Source organism: Mus musculus, chromosome 4 (genome assembly GCF_000001635.26).
Source record: "Mus musculus strain C57BL/6J chromosome 4, GRCm38.p6 C57BL/6J".
Taxonomy (NCBI): Eukaryota; Metazoa; Chordata; class Mammalia; order Rodentia; family Muridae; genus Mus; species Mus musculus.
Genome location: NC_000070.6, coordinates 19,687,556 through 19,707,822, shown reverse-complemented (window position 1 = coordinate 19,707,822; position 20,267 = coordinate 19,687,556). Strand labels below are relative to the sequence as shown.

The 20,267-nt window shown below is 40.3% G+C and overlaps 1 protein-coding gene across 5 annotated transcripts in view; it reads left to right on the top strand.

The window, feature by feature from the left end:
• The window catches only part of Wwp1 (WW domain containing E3 ubiquitin protein ligase 1), a 100,709-nt gene that overhangs the window by 1,182 nt on the left and 79,260 nt on the right, over nucleotides 1-20,267 (top strand). For all 5 annotated transcript variants that reach the window (NR_074090.1, NR_074089.1, NM_001355222.1 and 2 more), the window contains exon 2: nucleotides 19,937-20,032. The gene's annotated coding sequence lies outside the window, so the exon portion shown is untranslated. The remainder of the gene's footprint in view (nucleotides 1-19,936; nucleotides 20,033-20,267) is intronic.

Below are 20,267 nucleotides of genomic sequence, written 5' to 3'. Positions count from 1 at the left end.
TCAAAGATAATGTCCAAGTGTTGGAGCTGTTGAAATTGAGATGCTTGAGAAATGTGACTTAGCTCTTTGAGACATAGATTATTAACATTTCCAAATAATTCTTCACGTAAAATGTAGAGCTGCTTTTAAGACACTGTACTTTTGAAACCCAGGGCATGGCTGATCAGGTCTCTTGCCTTCAAAGAGATGGTAATCTCTTGAGTTGGCTGAAATTTCTGTTACATCCTTGCACAATTATTAAGCATCAACTGCATGACAGTGAGGTATTTGGAGGTATATGTAGATCAAATGGTTAGCAGCTTCTGTCTTTGCAGGCTATGGAGGAGGTATGTGTGTTGGGTTATATACCGATGCTCCTTTTATGTCCCTGTGAATAAATGGCAGGATCTCACTACAAAGCCCAGTCTGGCCTTGAACTTGCCATCTTCCTGCCTCTGAGGTCATAGGTCTATGCCACCATGCCCAGAATACCTTTGTGTGCGTGTGTGTATGTTTCATAAATATATAAAATTGTCTCAAGTCGAGTTCAGAGAGGGTACTTCTTACATGAGTTAAGGGGTTTTGTATTTTGAGGACTCTGGACTGAAGGGTGGCATGAAGGATGACAAGAAGTCAACAAGGAACTGTAGTTCATGTAGAGGACTCTAAGAGGGTTTGGATGGAGTCTGCAGGATTTCGGATATAGGGTAAGAAAATTTGAAATAAAAACCAAGACCAGTAACAAGGTGGTTTTTCTTTCTTTAGTTTTGTTTTGGAACAGGTCTTGCTACGTAGATGTGACTGTTCTGGAACTTGCTTGCCCTGTGGATCAGGTTAGCCTTGAACTCAGAGATCTACCTATCTCCCTCTGCCTTCCCAGCCTTAGAATTAAAGGGTTCGCTACCACTCTTGGCCCAAGAGTTATTATTAAATTGAGATGAATTTCAGGTTACTAGACAGTGTGGGGCCCACAGGAGATTGTTGAGTTTAAGAAACAATTTTACACCTTGGCTTAGAAAAATTAATCTAGTGGCATTGTGTAGTATGAATTGAGGTAGGAGGAACCTGGAAATTCATAAATTACCCCAGGATTTCCATCATTACAGATAGCAGGGGTCTGACCAAGTGGAAAGGACAGGAAAGCAGGATAGAATTTGGCAATCAAGTTAAAGTTAAAATAATTGCCAAGATGACTCAGTGGGTAAAGGTGTTTGCTGCCAATCCTGGTGACCTACACTTGATCATAAAACCCCCTTGGTAGAAAAGTAATCTACTCTCCAAAGTTGTTGTCCTCTGACCCTTATACTTGCACAGTGACACAAACACATCCTCTTCCCTTCACAAATTTTTTTTTTTTAGAAGTCGGGGTCTTACTGTGTTGCTGTGGCTGCTTTGGAACTCACTGTGTACACCAGGCTGGCCTCGAACTCACAGAGATCCACCTGCCTCTGCCTTCTGAGTGCTGGGATTAAGGCGTGCATCACTATGCCCAGCTGAAATAATTGTTTTTTTTAAAGTTAAAATAATGATTCTGACCCATGTCCATCGGGAAAGTGATGGTAGCATAGAAGTGTTATCTTTAGCAGGCCTGTATGATGTTCATAGGCTTTGGGGAATTACTAACTAAAGAAACTAAAGAAATCTATTAATAGGTCATGTGCAACCATGCTTTGTGGATGTGATTTTAGGGGAGTCCATAAATTACCTGAAGCTCTTGCATGAAACCCATAGGCTGTCTGCTGTGCTGGGGACAGCTTTTAGAATTACTGGAAAGTTAATAACCCTCACTGTGGAAGTACCTAGAGACAGTAACCCACTGTATGGTGGTTCACGCTTCTCAGAGAATTTTATCTATTATATTGCGTTTAATTTGTTGTTATATCACGGAACAAAGTTGCCCATGAGTTTAGCTCATCTGTTACAAGGCTCCTTGTGGGTGGTCATATAGAATCTGGAGTTTGTGAGCATATAGAATCTGGTGGTTTTCTTTTTTCTATGGAGAGAAGAGCACAACTAATTTGCTGTTGATTGGATACAGTTAATGTCTTATAAGTTAAGAATTAGTGGTTCCAGGAGACTCCTTCCAGTTAAGGTTTTGTGACTCCTGGCAGTTAGGTCTTCATTGGAACCTCTGCACTCATCTTTCCTTTTGTGTATTTGAGAAGTAGTGAAGCTGAGGGGTGCTATGGGTGGGTGGAGGACAGATAGCAGTATCAGGTCAGACATGTTAATTATTACTGTCTGTGTGGCTCCAGATTGGGGATCAGGGAAGAGATGGCAGAGGCACCACCAGTGGGGGAAGAAACCTGAAGGGCACCTTAGACTTTTCTGGTCCTCTCTGCTTTAGGAATGCCTGTCCTTCATACAGGAGGCAGCATGTGACGGAAGGAGTCAAATGAGCATTCATTTTCAGTCAGTTTTCTAGGAAGGATTCAGTATTAATTCTCACTAGGGTAGTTAAGGCATAGTTTGGTTAGTAACGGGTTGACTTCTCTGCACCCATATAAACTTGTTTCTTTGGGAGAAGGGATGTCCCCCTGTTATTTGGTTTCTTTTCTAATTATAGAAACTTTGACTTCATAATTATTGGAAGGACTAGAATCGGGTTTTTTGTTTTGTTTTGTATTTTGGTTTTGTTTTTTGTTTTTTTTTTTTTTTTTTTTTTGTTGTTTTTTTTTTTTGAGACAGGGTCTCACTCTGCAACCCTGGCTGGCCTAGACCTCCTTGTGTGGACCTTGAACTCACAGAAATCTACTTTGCCTCTCAGGAAGTGGGACCAACAACCTGTGTTGGCCCACCTGGCAGAATTGTTTTACTTTTTATATAAAAGTATGATGTAATTATAATGAGCAGTGGAAAGCTCAGGAAACTACCCATTATAAACGGTGTCCAAGGAGCTTGTCAGCAACACATGTGGAAGAATGCCTGGCAGGAACACATGTGGATTTTCCTCAGTTTGCTGGCAGTGAGATGAATAGCTCATGGCATGACCATAATCTTTTTCATTCTTTTTATGATAGCTTTTCTGCTTTATCCTATGATTCCTGTGACATTTGAGAATTAGGTTCCTAGAGAGAAACCTTCATGTTCTAATCTAGTAGTTCACTGACACCTTAAAGGTAAAGGGTCCTGTATGACTAGTTAGCAGCCCAATTTAGAATTAGAACTAAAACGTACATTTTTTTGTTCCTAATTCATTATCTTTTTTTACCCAACTTCTGATCATGTACCTACATGGAACTTTGAAGTTATAAGATGTATGAGGACTGCCTGTTTGAAGTATTTGCTGCCTTCTTTGTATTGACATGGTAACTTCATTTGATGTGGCTGTTGGTTGGTAATTTGGATATTTATAAATGTTTTATCACCAAATAGTTAATCTCTAGTCAAGGATAAAGCAAATATACAAAGATGGATATCCTCCCTTGAAGAAACATTGGTAAAATGTTTGTCAATTTGCTTTAGAAAATGTGTTGATTTTTATTTCTGGTTTTGAAGATTAAGTTTGATTATCTTATATATGAAAGCATAGTCTTAGAAAAGTTTTATTTTTCATTTTATTTTGTGCATGGGGAGACATATAAGTCAGAATCTTATTCCAAAGTGATTTTTTGATATTTAATAATGTTTACCATTGTATATTCAACTTTAGATATTACCCCTTCCATGTTTAAAGGCACTTAGTTCACTTGGAATTCATATTTAAACATCCTTGGTATATGGGTTTTTAAAGTAATATGTCAGACAATTTCTAAGCTACCGTGAAGAACAGCATATGTGGGTTTAGCCTTGACATTTCTTAAGTGCGGCATACACTGTGTGGTACTGTATGTCAGGCATTGTGCTAGCTGCTGGGACACAGTTTTGAGACAATATACCTGAAACCTATTCCCTAGAACTTAGAGCTCAATAGAGTCACTAGCATCAGGAAATACACAGACTTTATCTGCTGATGTTGGGAAAGTAAAATGAATGTCCCTTCTTTTCCTGGGGTATTTGGGCACGTAGTGCAGATGTACAAGGAACCCAGTCGTGTGGTTTCAGCTTTCTATTGCTCTGTAACAATCCACCCTAACACCAAGTGACTGAAAACAGCTGTCTTATTTGCTTTCAGGTTGTCCTTCTTGGGGTCTTTCTGGCTTTGTACCTCATTGCCAGCTGACATTTCAGCTGGGTCTGTGAACACTCCTCTCCTCTCTTTGTAGTCCTTTATCTCCATGTGGCCTTTGCAACAGGGCTGTGAGCTTTACCTTGCAGTTTAGAACTCTGGAGAGTACAAGTGCTGAAGGAAGCAGGCCTTCTTCAGGAGGGCACGTCCCTGGGACTGGCAGAGAATCAGTTCTGTCTTGTTCTGGTGAAATCACAGTTTTGGCCCAGGGTGGGACAGGGAGCACTTGGATCCATTTGGGGCTACCTTGTAATGGATGATGACAGGGTTTACATAAGAATGGCATCAGTTATGTAAAGACTAGAAGCTGAAGCTTGGAAGGGCTGCTTACTCCCTTCCACAATCAAAACTTTGAGCTGGACCTGGCAGAGAGAGAGTTGAGTCTAAAGTGCGAATGACAGTACCTTTGCCTTACTGCACAAGTAGAATGGAGCAGTTGGTTCTGTTGTTGGTTAGAAATGTAAAAGCTGTGTGCTAATCTAGAATCACACCTTTGGGTGTGTCTGACCTTGTTCTAGAAAGGCTTAACTGTAGAGAGAAGACATTGAATGTGTGCAGCACATTTCAGGGTCTGGAGTTGGGGACTGACTGAAAAGGAGAAAAGGAGCTAGGCTCTCTGTCTCCTGACTTCCGGTGCAGTGTGACCAGCTGGTGCATGCTCCTGCTGTCCTGATCTCTGCTGTGAAGGGGTGCCCCAAACTGACACTTCTCTCCCTACATTGCTTTTCTCAGGTATTTTTTCCTGAGAAAAGTAACTAATAGAGGTTGCAATGTAACGCAGTCTGTGTGAACATTGAGTAGCATACATGAGGACTGGGCTTCATACAAGCAGGATGCTCTACAGTTAGATCTGACATGCTAGGGTAGCATGGAGGACTGACTACATCTTTTTGAGGATATTGGGGTTTAAGAAAGAACATACCCCATGACTCCACATTGATTCAGTTTGATTAACCAGTTTCATGTGTTGGTTGGACATTACCCCATGTAGAGAGTGAAATCACATGGGTCTATGGTAAGCAGAGACCTATCCTTTCACACCTTGTGATTAAATATGAGACTCAAAGAAGCAGAGTTGCTTGACCATTCTTCAGCCATGTGTACCTCACAGATTTTTTTTTAATATCTTGAAATAGTTGGGGCTGAAGAGATGGCTCAGTGGTTAAGAGCACTGACTGCTCTTACAGAGGTCCTGAGTTCAATTCCCAGCAACCACATGGTGGCTCACAACCATCTGTAATGGGATCTGATGCCCTCTTCTGGTGTGTCTGTAAACATCTACAGTGTGTGTGTGTGTATGTATGTGTATATATATATATGTTCTTTAAAAAAAAGTGTGACTATTTGAGGGATGCCTTTATAGTGGAGAAACTACTCTATAGAATCCTAGAGTCTCTGGAGTCGCCTCTGAAGGAGTGGATCCCTTTCTTCCCCATACAAGTAAGTGATCAGTAGCTGGCTGGGTTTTTCTCATTATTTTAATCCTCCAGGCACTTTGTCTCAGTTTCCTAGTATCTTTCTGCATTGTTCAAATTAGCTACTAAGTAATGGCCTGATTAACTGAGATGAAGGTTTAGTTTTTATTACTTTGTATTTTTGTAGATTAGTGAGGTAATGCATTTCACTGAAACAATTATCCTCAAAATCTAGTCCCTACAGCCTACAGCAAATAAACTTGCATGTTTCTGGGGGAAAAAAAAAAAAAACACAAAAAAACCCAGTACGTTGAAGGAGTTTGGTGATTGAGTGTGCTGAGAAATACGATTGAGGCTGGAGTCAGTAGAGATGGGTGGAATTACACTAAGGTGTTTCTTGGCATTCTTCCTGCCCCTTAATTACTTGGATAGTTAAAAACTGTCCCAGCATTAACAGAAGTTAGTGCAGGTATTGTAGCTTTGCTTAACTAATGAAAACAGGTTCTTTGGATAGCTGTTTGGTACGCTTATAATTATTAATGTGGGTGGAAGCAAATAGTTGAGTCCTGACTTGAAGCAGGATACCTTGGCCATAAATCCGTCCTAACTTGCCAATATGCAATGCTCTTTGTATGTGCTAAGTCAGGGTGGAGAGAGTTAGCGAAGTGAGCCTTCTTTTTGTAAAATTCTCTGTTCTGTAGATGTAGACAAGTATACCAAGCATGGTGATGTACTCTGAGGCCAAGGCAGGAGGATTTCCAGTTTGAGGCCAGCGTGTGATATATATATGTATATATTGCCATATACATATCTGGAAAAGAAAAAGACAAGCAAACAACAAATCAGCCACAAAGACAGGGGCAAAGTAGATTGCTCCCTTCTCACAGTCTTTAAAAGCCTAGGGCCACAACTTGTTAACATCATCATTAGGTTAATGCAGTATGGACTGGTTGGTCAAGATGTAGACTCTGTGTAACAGTCAGGGGATGTTTCCTAAGCATTTAAATTAGTCCTGTCTCCCAGGGTCTAGGACACTGTCTTGAGAAGGTTGTTTGGACGCCTTAACTGTTGACAGAGACTGACTCTAATTTGGGACCCTAATGTGACTATTTTTCTAGGTAAGATGTTCCTTTCTACCCATGGAAAAAGTCAAAATAAAAAGAGCTTACATTTGAGCCTTCTGGTTGTTTTAAAAGGCTTCAGATAGTTGTCAAAGACATGATACAAACACACTACAGAAAGCTGACATTCGGGGCTTATAGCCCTAAGCAGGCAGGTAAAATGGTCCTGGCTTCCATGTTGAAAACATCATTCTACCAAAGAATTCCTTTGACTGAAGATATTTCTTCTTCTTTCTTCTTTTTTTCTACACTTGATCTTAGCCAAAAGGCCGAGAAGCGATCTCTTCTTTTTTTCTAAATGTAATCTTGAAAGAGTTAAATTAGATATTATAATGATTTGTTAGATAGTCCTACTGAATTTTACTTAGCTTAGACAAGGCAACTCAGAAATAGATACATTGATTGAAGTGTGTCAAAATTGAAATTTGTGCTTTTGGATAGAAAGTAGGTTAGCTGTGGGCGTGGTATGTCTTTTGGGAAAAAGCCATTGCTTAGCATAAGGACATTAACTTGGGAAGAAAATCATGCAAAAGGGTTTAAGTTTCAAGGCAATGAAAATGGAAAACTTGAAGTCCTTTTTTACTCTCCGATGATGACTGCATGCTTCTCTGTTGCTTAAATGTTCTTTAGTTCTGTGACCAACAGAACTCAATCAGACTTAAAAACAATTCTGTTAGTTTGCTTTTGGAGTGAGGTTCTCACTATGGAGTGCTGGCTGTCATGGAATTCACTGTAGACCAGGCTGGCCTCAAACTCAGAGACCTGCCTGCCTTTCCTTTGCTAGCGTTGAGAATAAAGGTATGCACTACGACACCTGGTAGACTTAAAAAAAATTAAAAATGTATCTACTTTTTTGTGTGAATGGGTGTTTTGCTTGCATGAATGTGTGTATACCATGTGTGCCTGGTGTCCACAGAAAGCAGAAGAGAATGTCAGGTCCCCTGGAACTGAGGTACAGAGGACTGTGAGCTACCATTTGGGTGCTAGGAACTCAACCTGGGTCCTCTGTAAGGGCAGCCGGTACTCTTACTACTGAACCATCTCTCCAACTCCAGTCAGATCTTATATTGTAACAACAGACTTTTACAATGAGGGCAGTTCCTGGAAAAACCAAAGGTATGGTTGAGGTTACTGAAAATATCCATTGTGGTGGAAAACGGAGCCCTGCTGCCTTGTAAGCTGAAGTGAGGAGCCCATTGTTACTGTGTTTCACTGAGGAAAAGGAGATGACAATAGACCATTTCTTTTTGTCCTGTGACTTGTGAAATATCCAGAATGCATGGTACACATTATATTTGGAAATTTTTTTTTTTCTGGGTTGAAAAATTTGGTAACTTGACATTTTACAATTTCTTTGTAATCTAGATTTTTATTTAAAGTGTGACCTAATAAAAGCCCAGACCTTATAGAAAGGACTACAAATCGTGATTTGAGTCCTGGTACTCATTTTACTCGTGACAGTGCATCTGTAAACCTGACTTAGGGAGTTTTATCTAACTGTGTCTGTTAGCTGTTCATATGAAAGTGAGAATAATAGCATCCGATTTATAGAAATATATGCTGACTTAAGCCTGACATTTAGCACGCACTGGATGTTTGTACTATATTTTCATTCACTGATTCAGTCTGTTTCATCATTTAGTTTCAGAAGATAGGCTGGTAGATCATTCCGAGAGCTTAGCTGTGCAACAAGGAGACATTGACTTAGATCCCAAGCACCCTATAGAAAGGCCTACCCACCTGTCCGCATCTCTAACCTCAGTGTTAGGTGTGTGGGGTGGGCGTGGAGGAGGCAGAAGGACTCTGCAGCTCTATGTCTACCTGCCTAGTTGGAAACAGCAAAGAGACTAAGGCAGAGGCACTATAGAGAGTGACAACCAATGCCCTCTGGCCAAGGGTGTACACATAAACATACATGCACATGCTACACACTCATATGTATGCACTCCCCCTCCTCAAAGCATGCAAGCAGTTGATCAAGCAGGTGCATTCTGTTTATGTAAAATTGCAGTGAAGGTCTGAGGCAGCACCTGAGCCTCAGCAAACTGGGAAGCATGACTAGGCAATGACAAGCAGCAGCCAGACTTTACTACTAAATACATTCTGACAAGCAAGGAAGAGGGACTGTCAGTTCTTATGATGTATCATAATGCATTGTATTTTTGCTATATTTGAAGCTTAGTAGAGATTACATTACTTCCAGGAACATATTTTTAACTTCTTAATTGGTTATATTATTGTCTAATTTTCTCGAAGACTGAAGATGAAGATGAGAAGTTGTATATTACTGTGTGTTTAAAAACTCTCAAGGAGAGTATTTATAATTAATAGATAATTTTGCCTGGCTGTTATTTGACTAGCTCTTACTTACCTAAGATTGCTTTGTTTGTATTTTGTTGTTTGTTTTCAAACAGGGTTTGCTCTATAGTCCAGGCTAGCCTTGATCTCACTTCTTCTACCTCCTATGCATTTCCTGTTTTCTTGACTCCAGCAAGAGTTTCTTCTTCTTCCACTTAACTAGGGTTGGTGTTAGCACTGTTTTGCCTTTTCCCTTGTTTGCATTTGGTAACCTCATTTTTCAGATAAAACAAACTGAGGTTAAATATATACAAATAGGAGAGCAGAGGTTGGACTCAGGTATGTCTGAATTGAAAACTATTTTCTGCGTTAACTTCCCACAACATGCTTTTTCTGAAACTAAGAAAATGTCACTTGGGAATTCAAGGTTAGGCTGTGAGTTTTGTGGTAAGTTGTGATCATGGCTGTGCAAATTGTGATAAATTAGAATTTGTAATACATTTAGAAATAATCGAATAGTTTTGGTGTTGCTAGCTGAGGTTCCTGTGCACAGTTGGAGAGTACTAACCTAGTCAGCAGGGTGGGCTTGGCGGCTGTTCAGGGCTCTGTGTTCCTGGATCTGTTTGCCTATAAGCTGCTTTTCAGCTCCAAGTGCTCATGACCGTGCATTTTGCTGCTTCATGATGCAGCAAATGCAGTCAGCCCTCCGTATTTATAGGTCCTGAGCTTACAGTGTCAAGCAACCTTGTATTGAAAATATTTGAGAAAAAGTTCTTAGTGTATTGAACATATTCATGATCCTCCCTGATCACTTATTTCCAGAACAATGCATCATAACAAGTATTTTACATAGGATTTACATGGTATTTTATAGGAAATCTACAAGTGACTAGAGTGTAGGGTAGGATGTGTGTAGTTTTATACAGATCTTGTCCCATTGCATTTAGTGGACACCACATCTGTGGGTATACGTATTTCTCCAGGAGTGCCCAAGGATGATGGTATTTAGACTGTAATTCAGTCTCAGAGTTTGAACTAAAGTTTTGATGTGTTCAGTCTTGAATAGCATTTTTTTTTTAAAAATTGATACCATGTAGCATTTGAGTGGGAAATCTAATTTCTACAATGTACTGTAAGGCAAGAAATAAATTACCAAAGGTGCATTTGCTTTAAAGTTAGTTTTTAATCATTCTGAAAACAAAATTGCATATTATAAGATATTGAGAAATAACACATTAGGAGAAAAGAAAGTACCTAGCTTCCAGTGAGGAACACCATCCAGGTGGAATCTCTCCTTGATATAACTGAAACTTATCATCAGGGTTTTTAAGACAAAAAAAAAAAAGGGATTAGAGCTGGGCATGGGTATGCTTGCTCACACTTGTGACCCTTGTCACACTTGTGACTCTGGAGGATGAAGTAGGAGGAAGATTGCTGAGTTTGGGGCCAGCTCGAGCTTGAGACCCTGTCAAAACAAAACAAAACAAACAAAAACCCAAAAAAACAAAAAAACAAACAAACAAAAAAAAAAAACAAAAGAAAGGAAAAACTAGGAATCACTTCTTTAATTAAGTATAGGAGAAGTTGTTAGGCATATTTAGTAAAAATATGCTGAATTGACCATTTTTATGATGATGCTAAGGTCGTGTTCGTTGGTCGGCGGAGGAAGTCAGCATAGACATAGCCATCATTCTGGGTTTTTATTAGTCAATGGTTTTAAAAACACTCCTTTGGGCTAAACGCTGTAGGGTTGCTGCTAAGTTTCAGTACATTTTTCTTACTGACTAGTGTTTTCTAGTAAACAAAGCATGCATACTTTTTATGTCCTTTCTTAGAAAGGACTTAAACTGTTTTGGTTAAAAAAAAAAAAAAGTAACTGTTTAAAACATTCTTTTAATGGTGCAATATCACCATCTTGTGGTGTTCTAGAATATTGTTTTCAAACTGAGCATAAATTAAATATTCAGTGCCTTGATGTTAGCCAAGGATTCCACCAGACCTCTTTATTTGGCAACTTTTGTAAATGGAGCTGTGAAGTAAAAAATTAAAAGTATGAAGTAAAAAATTAAAAGTGTGATTGAGGAAAATAATGGGATAAAATGAAACAGCTATGAGTTAAATTGGTACAGTAATGGGTGGTTTACTAATATTCCTTCTTTTATGAGATAAGTCACATTTTCAGTGAAATAATTTTAAGCTTAAACACTCTGTGTTCTGTCATCCATTTCTTATTTAAGTACCCCGTCTCAGCTATTTAATCAGGATTTTACATTTATTTCAATGTAAAATAGTACTTTCTAAAATGATGACTCTTTTTTTAATTTAATTTTTTTAAATTAGATATTTTCCTCATTTACATTTCCAATGCTATCCCAAAAGTCCCCCATACCCACCCCCCCACTCCCCTACCCACCCACTCCCCCTTTTTGGCCCTGGCGTTCCCCTGTACTGGGGCATATAAAGTTTGCAAGTCCAATGGGCCTCTTTCCAGTGATGGCCGACTAGGCCATCTTTTGATACATATGTAGCTAAAGACAAGAGCTCCGGGGTACTGGTTAGTTCATATTGTTGTTCCACCTATAGGGTTGCAGTTCCCTTTAGCTCCTTGGGTACTTTCTCTAGCTCCTCCATTGGGGGCCCTGTGATCCATCCAATAGCTGACTGTGAGCATCCACTTCTGTGTTTGCTAGGCCCCGGCATAGTCTTACAAGAGATAGCTACATCTGGGTCCTTTCGATAAAATCTTGCTAGTGTATGCAATGGTGTCAGTATTTGGAAGCTGATCATGGGATGGATCCCTGGATATGGCAATCACAAGATGGTCCATCCTTTCATCACAGCTCCAAATTTTGTCTCTGTAACTCCTTCCATGGGTGTTTTGTTCCCAATTCTAAGAAGGGGCAAAGTGTCCACACTTTGGTCTTTGTTCTTCTTGAGTTTCATGCGTTTAGCAAATTGTATCTTATATCTTGGGTATCCTAAGTTTCTGGGCTAATATCCACTTATCAGTGAGTACATGTTGTGTGAGTTCCTTTGTGAATGTGTTACCTCACTCAGGATGATGCCCTCCAGGGCCATCCATTTGCCTAGGAATTTCATAAATTCATTCTTTTTAATAGCTGAGTAGTACTCCATTGTGTAGATGTACCACATTTTCTGTATCCATTCCTCTGTTGAGGGACATCTGGGTTCTTTCCAGCTTCTGGCTATTATAAATAAGGCTGCTATGAACATAGTGGAGCATGTGTCCTTCTTACCAGTTGGAACATCTTCTGGATATATGCCCAGGAGAGGTATTGCTGGATCCTCCAGTAGTACTATGTTCAATTTTCTGAGGAACCACCAGACTGATTTCCAGAGTGGTTGTACAAGCTTGCAATCTCACCAACAATGGAGGAGTTAAACTGATGACTCTTAGAGGAGGGTTTTGTGGGGATTAGTTTGTATACTGTATAAAAAATTATGATGATAATTTTAATGTCTCATTTTGCCCAGGTTGAACTTGAACTCCTGGGCTCAAGTGATTCTTTTAACTAAATTGGGGCAACTAGGGGAGGGCGGCACACCTGCACATGGTCATTCTGATGATAGTATTGAAGAAAGGAAAAAGACAAAAAAAAAAAAAAAAACCCAAAACAACAACAACAACAACACTACAATACAAAAGCCATCTAAAGGACAGCCAGAACAACAACAACAACACTACAATACAAAAGCCATCTAAAGGACAGCCAGAAATGTAGTCCAGAGGTAGAGTGCATGCAAGTAAAAGCGCAACGGTACTGCTGCTAATATCCCTAGACAACAAAGACTCAGAGGTGCATCCCTGAGAAGAAGAGTGGGCAGATTCTAAGGGGGAGAGACAGCTTCTGCTGGGCTGTGTGCAGAGGAGGGCCCGTCAGATTAGGATGAGGGTCATTTGTGCAAAAAGGTTGTGAGCTGGCAAGCCGCAAGTTGGTGAGCTATTGGCGTGGCTCTGAAGGCCTTACAGCGACAAGGGGACGTACCATGCACATGAGAGCCTGGGGTGGGAGCAACAGAGGGACTGAACATTAGGAAGCTTATGTAGAATTGGGATCTTTAGGAGTAAAGCGATGACTTAGAGTTTCTTAAAATGTTTCTGGGAGCTAAGAGAGAGGTTGGGCGTTTCTTTTCTCCCTGTCTCTCTTATGTAGTCCCTGTGATGTGATCTTGTCCCCCGCTTTATTCTTATAACTGATCTGATTTTCTTTCTACAGTTTTTAAGAGTCCGGTAAATAGGAAACTGCTTTGTCGCAGAATTCTGTTAGTTTAGATCATGAGAAGAGCTAAGAGCAGATGGACTCATTACACTGGGCACTAAGACTATTGACTGTCCTCGTTTCCACACAACTGAGAAGTTTCTCAGGATGGAAGACTAAAGTGTGGACGGATGGTCCTGTGCTAGCCAAGTTACCTTCCTGTCATCTTGATTATAAAGTTATTAAAATACCTAGCACTATCTTTTTAGAAATTATCTTTCTATGTAGAAGTTAACATTCTTGCTTTAAGTTAAATCATGTTCTATAGTTTACATTTTTGAGACTTAATTTGACTTAGTTATTTTTCAAAGATTTCATGCATCATAATGCCATATATACATCGCAGAAGCACATAATTCTTACATTGCAAATATAGCTTAATAAAGCTGAGAGGAAGATGAAAAATGTCTTTAACCTTATGGTGTTTAGAAAAAAGGGTGAGCTGTGAGCTCATTCGTGCAAGGGAGGAAGACAGCATGCTGGGGTCCAGTGAAGTAAATAGAAACAGACTGAAGAAGTCTACATCCTAAAAAAGAACGTGAAATTCCAACTTGTAGACCAGCGTGGTAAATGTAATATAATAATACAAATACAAAATTGCATGCCATGGAGCAGTGGTTCATTTGAGCAGGACTTTCCCACCCAACGTTACCTAGCATTGTCTCAGTTCAGTGATGGGCAGTCACACTGTCACATCTGAAACCCGGAAGAAGCCATGCTCTTTACAACTGACTAAACTGTGGCAAATGTGAGTCTCAAACTATGAACTGCTGCTTCACCTGCATTCTTTTTTTTTTTTCCTTAGTTCTTTAATCATTTTTTACAGTCCAGTCTTTATTCCTCCCCACCTCTGACTGTTCCACATCTGTGCTGGATGGTTTTGTGTGTCAACTTGACACAGGCTAAGGGTCCCCTCACCTCCTACCTCCCCAGGTTGCCTGTTTCCATTCTTCCTGCTGGCCATCACACAGCAATACCTGATCACGTTCCCCTTTCCCCCTCCTTGTCCCCCTTCCCACTCAGATCCATCTCCCCCGCCCCTCTGCCCCCTGTAATTGCTTTCTTCTCCCTCCCAGGTGGGATTGAGGTATTCTCACTTGGGCTCTTCAGCATGTTAACCTTGTTAAGTTCTGTGGATTGTATTCTGGGTATTCTGCACTTTTTTTTTTTTTTTTTTTTTTTTGGCTAATATCCACTTATTAGTGAGTATATACCATGCATGTCCTTTTGGGACTAAGTGATTTCACTCGGGATAATATTTTCTAGTTCCATCCATTTGCCAGCAAAACTCATGATGTCCTCGTTCTTAATAGCTGAGTAGTATTCCATTGTATGAATTAACCACATTTTCTGTTTTCCATTTCTTCTTCTGTTGAAGTTGGGTTGTTTTCAGCTTCTGTCTATCACAAATAAGGCCATTATGAACATAGTGGAACACATGCCCCTGTGACATGGTGGGACATCTTTTGGGTATATGCTCAAGAGTGGTCTAGCTGGTTCTTCAGGTATATCTATTTTCAGTTTTAAGGATCCAAATTGATTTCCAGAGTGGTTGTACAAGCCTGCAATCCCACCAGCAATGGAGGAGTGTTCCTCTTTCTCCACATCCTCTCCAACATGTACTGACACCTGAGGTTTTGATCTTAGCCATTCTTTGATGTAAGGTGGAATCTCAGGGTCGTTTTGGTTTGCATTTCCCTGATCACTAAGGATTTTGAACATTTCTTTAAGTGCTTCTCAGCTATTGGAGATGCTTCTGTTATGAGTTCTGTTTAGTTTTATCCCCCCCCCCCTTTTTAATTGGATTGTTTGGGTTTTTTTGGTGGTTAGCTTCTTGAGTTCTTTATGTATTTTGGATATTAGCCCTTTATTGGATGTGGGGTTAATGATTTTTTTCCCTAATCTGTAGGTTGCCAATTTGTCCTTTTGACTATGCCCTTTTCCTTACAGAAGCTTTCTAGTTTCATGAGTTTTATCAGTTCTTGATCTTAGCGTCTGAGCCATGGGAGTTCTGTTTAGGAAATTTCCCCCTGTGCCAATGAGTTCAAGGCTCTTCCCCACTTTCCCTTCTATTAGATTCAGTGTATCTGGTTTTATATTGAGGTCCTTGACCCACTTGGACTTGAGCTTTGTGCAAGTTGACAAATATGGATCTATTTTCATTTTTCTACATCAAGACTGCAGTTAGACCAGCACCATTTATTGAAGATGCTTTCTTTTTCCCACTGTATATTTTTGGCTTCTTTGTCAAAGATCAAGTGTCAGTAAGTGTGTGGTTTTATTTCGGGGTTTTCAATTCTATTCCATTGATCAACATGTCTGTCTCTGTACCAATACCATGCAGTATTTATTAGTATTGCTCTGTAGTAGAGCTTGAGGTCAGGGATGGTGATTCCCCCCCACCTGTTCTTTTATTGTTAAGAGTTATTTTCGCTATCCTGGGTTTTTTGTTTTTTCTAGATTAATTTGAGAATTGCTTTTTCTATGTCTTTGAAGAATTGTGTTTGGGATTTTGATGGGGATTGCGTTGAATTTATAGATTGCTTTTGGTTGGATGGCCATTTTTACTATGTTAATTCTACCAATCCATGAGCATGGGAGATCTCTCCATTGTTTGAGGTTTTCGTTGATTTCTTTGAAAGACTTGAAGTTCTTGTCATATAGATCTTTCACTTACTTGGTTAGAGTTACCTAAAGATAGTTTATATCGTTTGTGACTTTTGTAAAGGGTGTAGTTTCCTATTTTCTTTGTCAGCCCATTTATCATTTCTATAAAGGAAGGCTACTGATTTATTTGAGTTAATTTTAAATCCAGCCACTTTGCTGAAGTTATCAGCTAAAGAAGTTCTCTGGTAAAATTTTTGGGGCCGCTTATGTGCAAATAGTGATACCTTGACTTCTTTGCCAATTTGTATCCCCTTGATTTCCTTTTGTTGTCTTATTGCTGTAGCTAGAACTTTGTACTATTTTGAATAGATACAGAGGGAGTGGGCATCTGTGTCCCTGTTTTCAGTGGGATTGCTTCAAGTATCTCTCCTTTTAATTTGATACTGGCTGTTGGTTTGCTATGTATTGCTTTTATGTTTAGGTATGGGCCTTGAATTCCTGATCTTTCCAATACTTTTCACATGAAGGGTGTTGTATTTTGTCAAATGCTTTTTTTAGCATCTAATGAGATGATCATGTGATTTTTTTTCTTTGAGTTTGTTTATATAGTGGATTACTTTAATGGATTTTGTATATTGAACCAACCTTGCATCCCTGGGATGAAGTCTATTTGATCGTGGTGAATGATGGTTTTGTTGTGCTCTTATATTCAATCTAGTTTACATTCTTATAAAATATTTTTTGTGTGTTTTAGAGTTGTTAAATGGGGTATTAGGGAGGCTGATAGGTTCATTCACATTTATCATTTTTATATTCGCTGAGTTTTAAATTTTGTGTTATTGATGAAATAACTAGGATTGAGGATTTGTTACTTTCTAGGCCCCTGTCTTTGGGCCAGACTCCCCTAGGACTTGGTGCTCTCTTCCCTTATTACTGAGTTATTTTCTTTCTCTTAACATTGTTCCCAAAACTAGATCCCCTGTTGTAGAATCTGGACGTCACCTTCTGTTATTTTTTTATTTGTGCCATTCTTACAGATTAGACCATCAATGTGAACACCCATTCACTGATCCAGGCCTACAGAGCTGTGACAGTATTTCTCTGGCCTTCTAAGGCTTAATTCTGTGCTGAGTATATGCTGAGTTAGCAGACAATTCAGGTCATTCTAATCTGATCTAATTTTGGGGGGAGGGGAGTATTGTTGTTTGGTTTTATTGCTTTGACTTTATCAGAGCACCTTGAAGGAAGCAGGTAATTAGATAGCTCTCCCAGAGCGGACAATGAAAGCTCTAAAGCTAGGGCTTAGGATCTGAGGGCAGCTGGGCTACTGAGTGAGATGCATTCTCAGAAACATCAACAAGCAACCCTTTTCCCACCCCCTTTTAAAGTTTGTTTGTTTGTTTGTTTTTAGGAGACAGAGTGTTAATATGTAGTTCTGGCTGTCCTGGAACTCATTAAATTGCCCAGGCTGACCTTGAACTGGCATACACACTCCTGCCTTTGCTTCCTCGATACTGGATTAAAGGCATGCACCACCACACCCAGCTTTCTTCCCCCAGTTTCTACATGAGGGTTTGATAATTTCAGAGTATTAGAAATATAATGTATTGCTTATATATAGGATTCTCTTTTATTCTCTGCAGCTGAATAAAGCTCTGACCAGGGTTGAACTGGATAAAATCAGCTTAGATGGCTCTGTCTCCTCTACACTTAGATTTTAACCTACTCTTACTTAGATTTTAACCTACTCTTACTTGGCTGAATATCTACTTTGTTGAAGAGTTTGGTGAAGTCAGACTTGGCTATTTCCCTTGCCTTATTCTCCCAAGTTCTTGCGTTGGAATTGACCCGATAGTCTTTCGCTGTTCTTTTATGCTGTGCACCTAGTACGTCTGGGGAATAGTCATACTAACATGCAGAATATTGTCCCTGTAGGTTATGAAAAACACCGTATTAATATTGCTTAGTGATGGTTGATCAGCACCCTTTCTTAGTCCTCTCAGTAATTGTTCCAGAATATCTCCTCCAGGAGCAAGCCTGTTACCATCTCTGTTTAATACCTCTGTCAAACTGACTCCAAATAGTTTTTCCTCCATCAACCTAAACCTAGCTGTTTCTGATACTAGGAAATTAATGTGTTTTCTTTGAACATCATACCCCAAATGAAAAGTTTCTAACTTCTTAAAATTAGAATGGCAACTAGCTTTTGACAAGTGGGTACTTTGCATCATGGAATAAAGGGCTAAGGTGTGTGTGTCCTGTGCTTCCTGGACGGCGCCTTACAGCTCGGAGTGGCTGCTGCTCCTTTTCTTCTGCTGATACAGAAAGGGAGCACACAGCTCGGAAGTGGCAGGCAGCACTGGAAATGAAGTCCTGTTCACGTGACCGTGGCGCTGGCTCTTGTAAACTTTGTGATGTTTTCGTCGCCCCACATTTGCTCCGCTTCTGCCTCTGCTGCTATGACACCATTGTCTATTCACATTGAAGTGGAAAAAATCTTAGTTTCAGATTTCTTTGTTTTTTTGTTTTTTTGTTTTTTTTTAATTGCATAGTCCTCCGGTCAGAGCACCTCAGTGCTTCTTTCATGGGGCCAGTGTGCTTGTCGAGTCTCCTTTGAATGTAGTAGCCTTATAGCTGCCAAAGTTATCATTCCAAATGCCATTTCACTATTGAAGCTTCTCTGTATATATGAGGATAAACCTATAGTTTGGTGCACAGTATAATTAGAACTTTATTTCCCTATAAGCTTTTTTACCTCTTGTACCATTGTGCAAGCCATACTGTTAATTCTCTGTAATTCTGTCTTGAAGAACCTCAGGGGCTGGAGAAATTGTTCAGTGGCAGTAGAGCTTACTGCTTTAGTATAGTACCCAGGTTTGATTGCAAACATTGGACAGCTCGCAACCTTCTGTAGCTCCAGTTTCAGGGATCTGAGTACTTCTGCAGGCATCCTCATACATGTGACACACGTACATGCACACATACATAAAAACATATTTTTAAAGAATTGTGAGGCTGGAGAGATGCTCAGTCCTTAACAGCAATGGCTGCTTTTACAGAGGACCCAGGTTCTATTCCTTGTACAGTCTTCTGCAACTCCAACTTCAGACGGCATATTGCCCTCTTCTGACTCCATGGGCACCAAGAATGTATTTTATACACAACAGATATACATGCAGGCAAAACACCCACACATATAATTTTTTTTTCCTCTTTTGAGACATGGTAGCATCCTATTCATCTGCCTCTCTGCCTCTCTGCCTCTCTCTCTCTCTGCCTCTCTGCCTCTCTCTCTCTGCCTCTCTGCCTCTCTCTCTCTCTGCCTCTCTCTCTCTGCCTCTCTGCCTCTCTCTCTCTCTCTCTGCCTCTCTGCCTCTCTCTCTCTCTACCTCTGCCTCTCTGCCTCTCTCTCTCTGCCTCTCTGCCTCTCTCTCTCTCTCAGCCTCTCTGCCTCGCTGCCTCTCTGCCTCTCTCTCTCTGCCTCTCTGCCTCTCTCTCTCTCTCTTCCTCTCTGCCTCGCTGCCTCTCTGCCTCTCTCTCTCTGCCTCTCTGCCTCTCTCTCTCTCTCTTCCTCTCTGCCTCTCTGCCTATGCCTCTCTGCCTCTCTCTCTCTGCCTCTCTGCCTCTCTCTCTCTCTCTGCCTCGCTGCCTCGCTGCCTCTCTGCCTCTCTGCCTCTCTCTCTCTCTCTCTCTCTCTCTCTGCCTCTCTGCCTCGCTGCCTCTCTGCCTCGCTGCCTCTCAGCCTCTCTCTCTGCCTCTGCCTCTCTGCCTCTCTCTCTCTCTCTCTCTGCCTCTCTGCCTCTGCCTCTTGTGTGCTGGGATTAAAGGTGTGTGCGCCACTGTGTCTGTCACAAGCCTTCTTTAAAAAAAACAAAACAAAACAAAAAAAAACAACAACAACAACAAAAAAACAAAAACAAAACCAAATAAATAAAAAGGTTACTTTGTATTTTCAGGTTACTTTCTGTGATGCCTCTGCTCCTGACTGAAGGTTATCTGCTTCCCTCATGCATTCCAGAGGGAGTGCTTGGCACTGTGTGTCACACTGAAAACTGTTTGTGTTTGCAGGGTTGTCTCCTCGCCAGACTATGAGCTCCTTGACAGAAGAAATCGTGTCTTATTCATCTTCGTATCCTCAGTGTCTGGCACAGTTCTTGATACACAGTAAGTGGTTAACCCTTTTTGTTTTAAGTGAAAATTATGTAGCTTGTAGTCAAATTAAATGCACGTTGATTATTAATTCTTATACCTATATCCATCAATTAATTTTTTTTTAAATAAGACACTTGCACGATGCACACCTTTAGGTCCAGTGCTTGGAAGACAGAGGCAGTTGAATCTCTCTAAGTTTGAGCCCCGACTGGTCTACACACCAAGTTCCAGGCTAGCCAGCACTTTA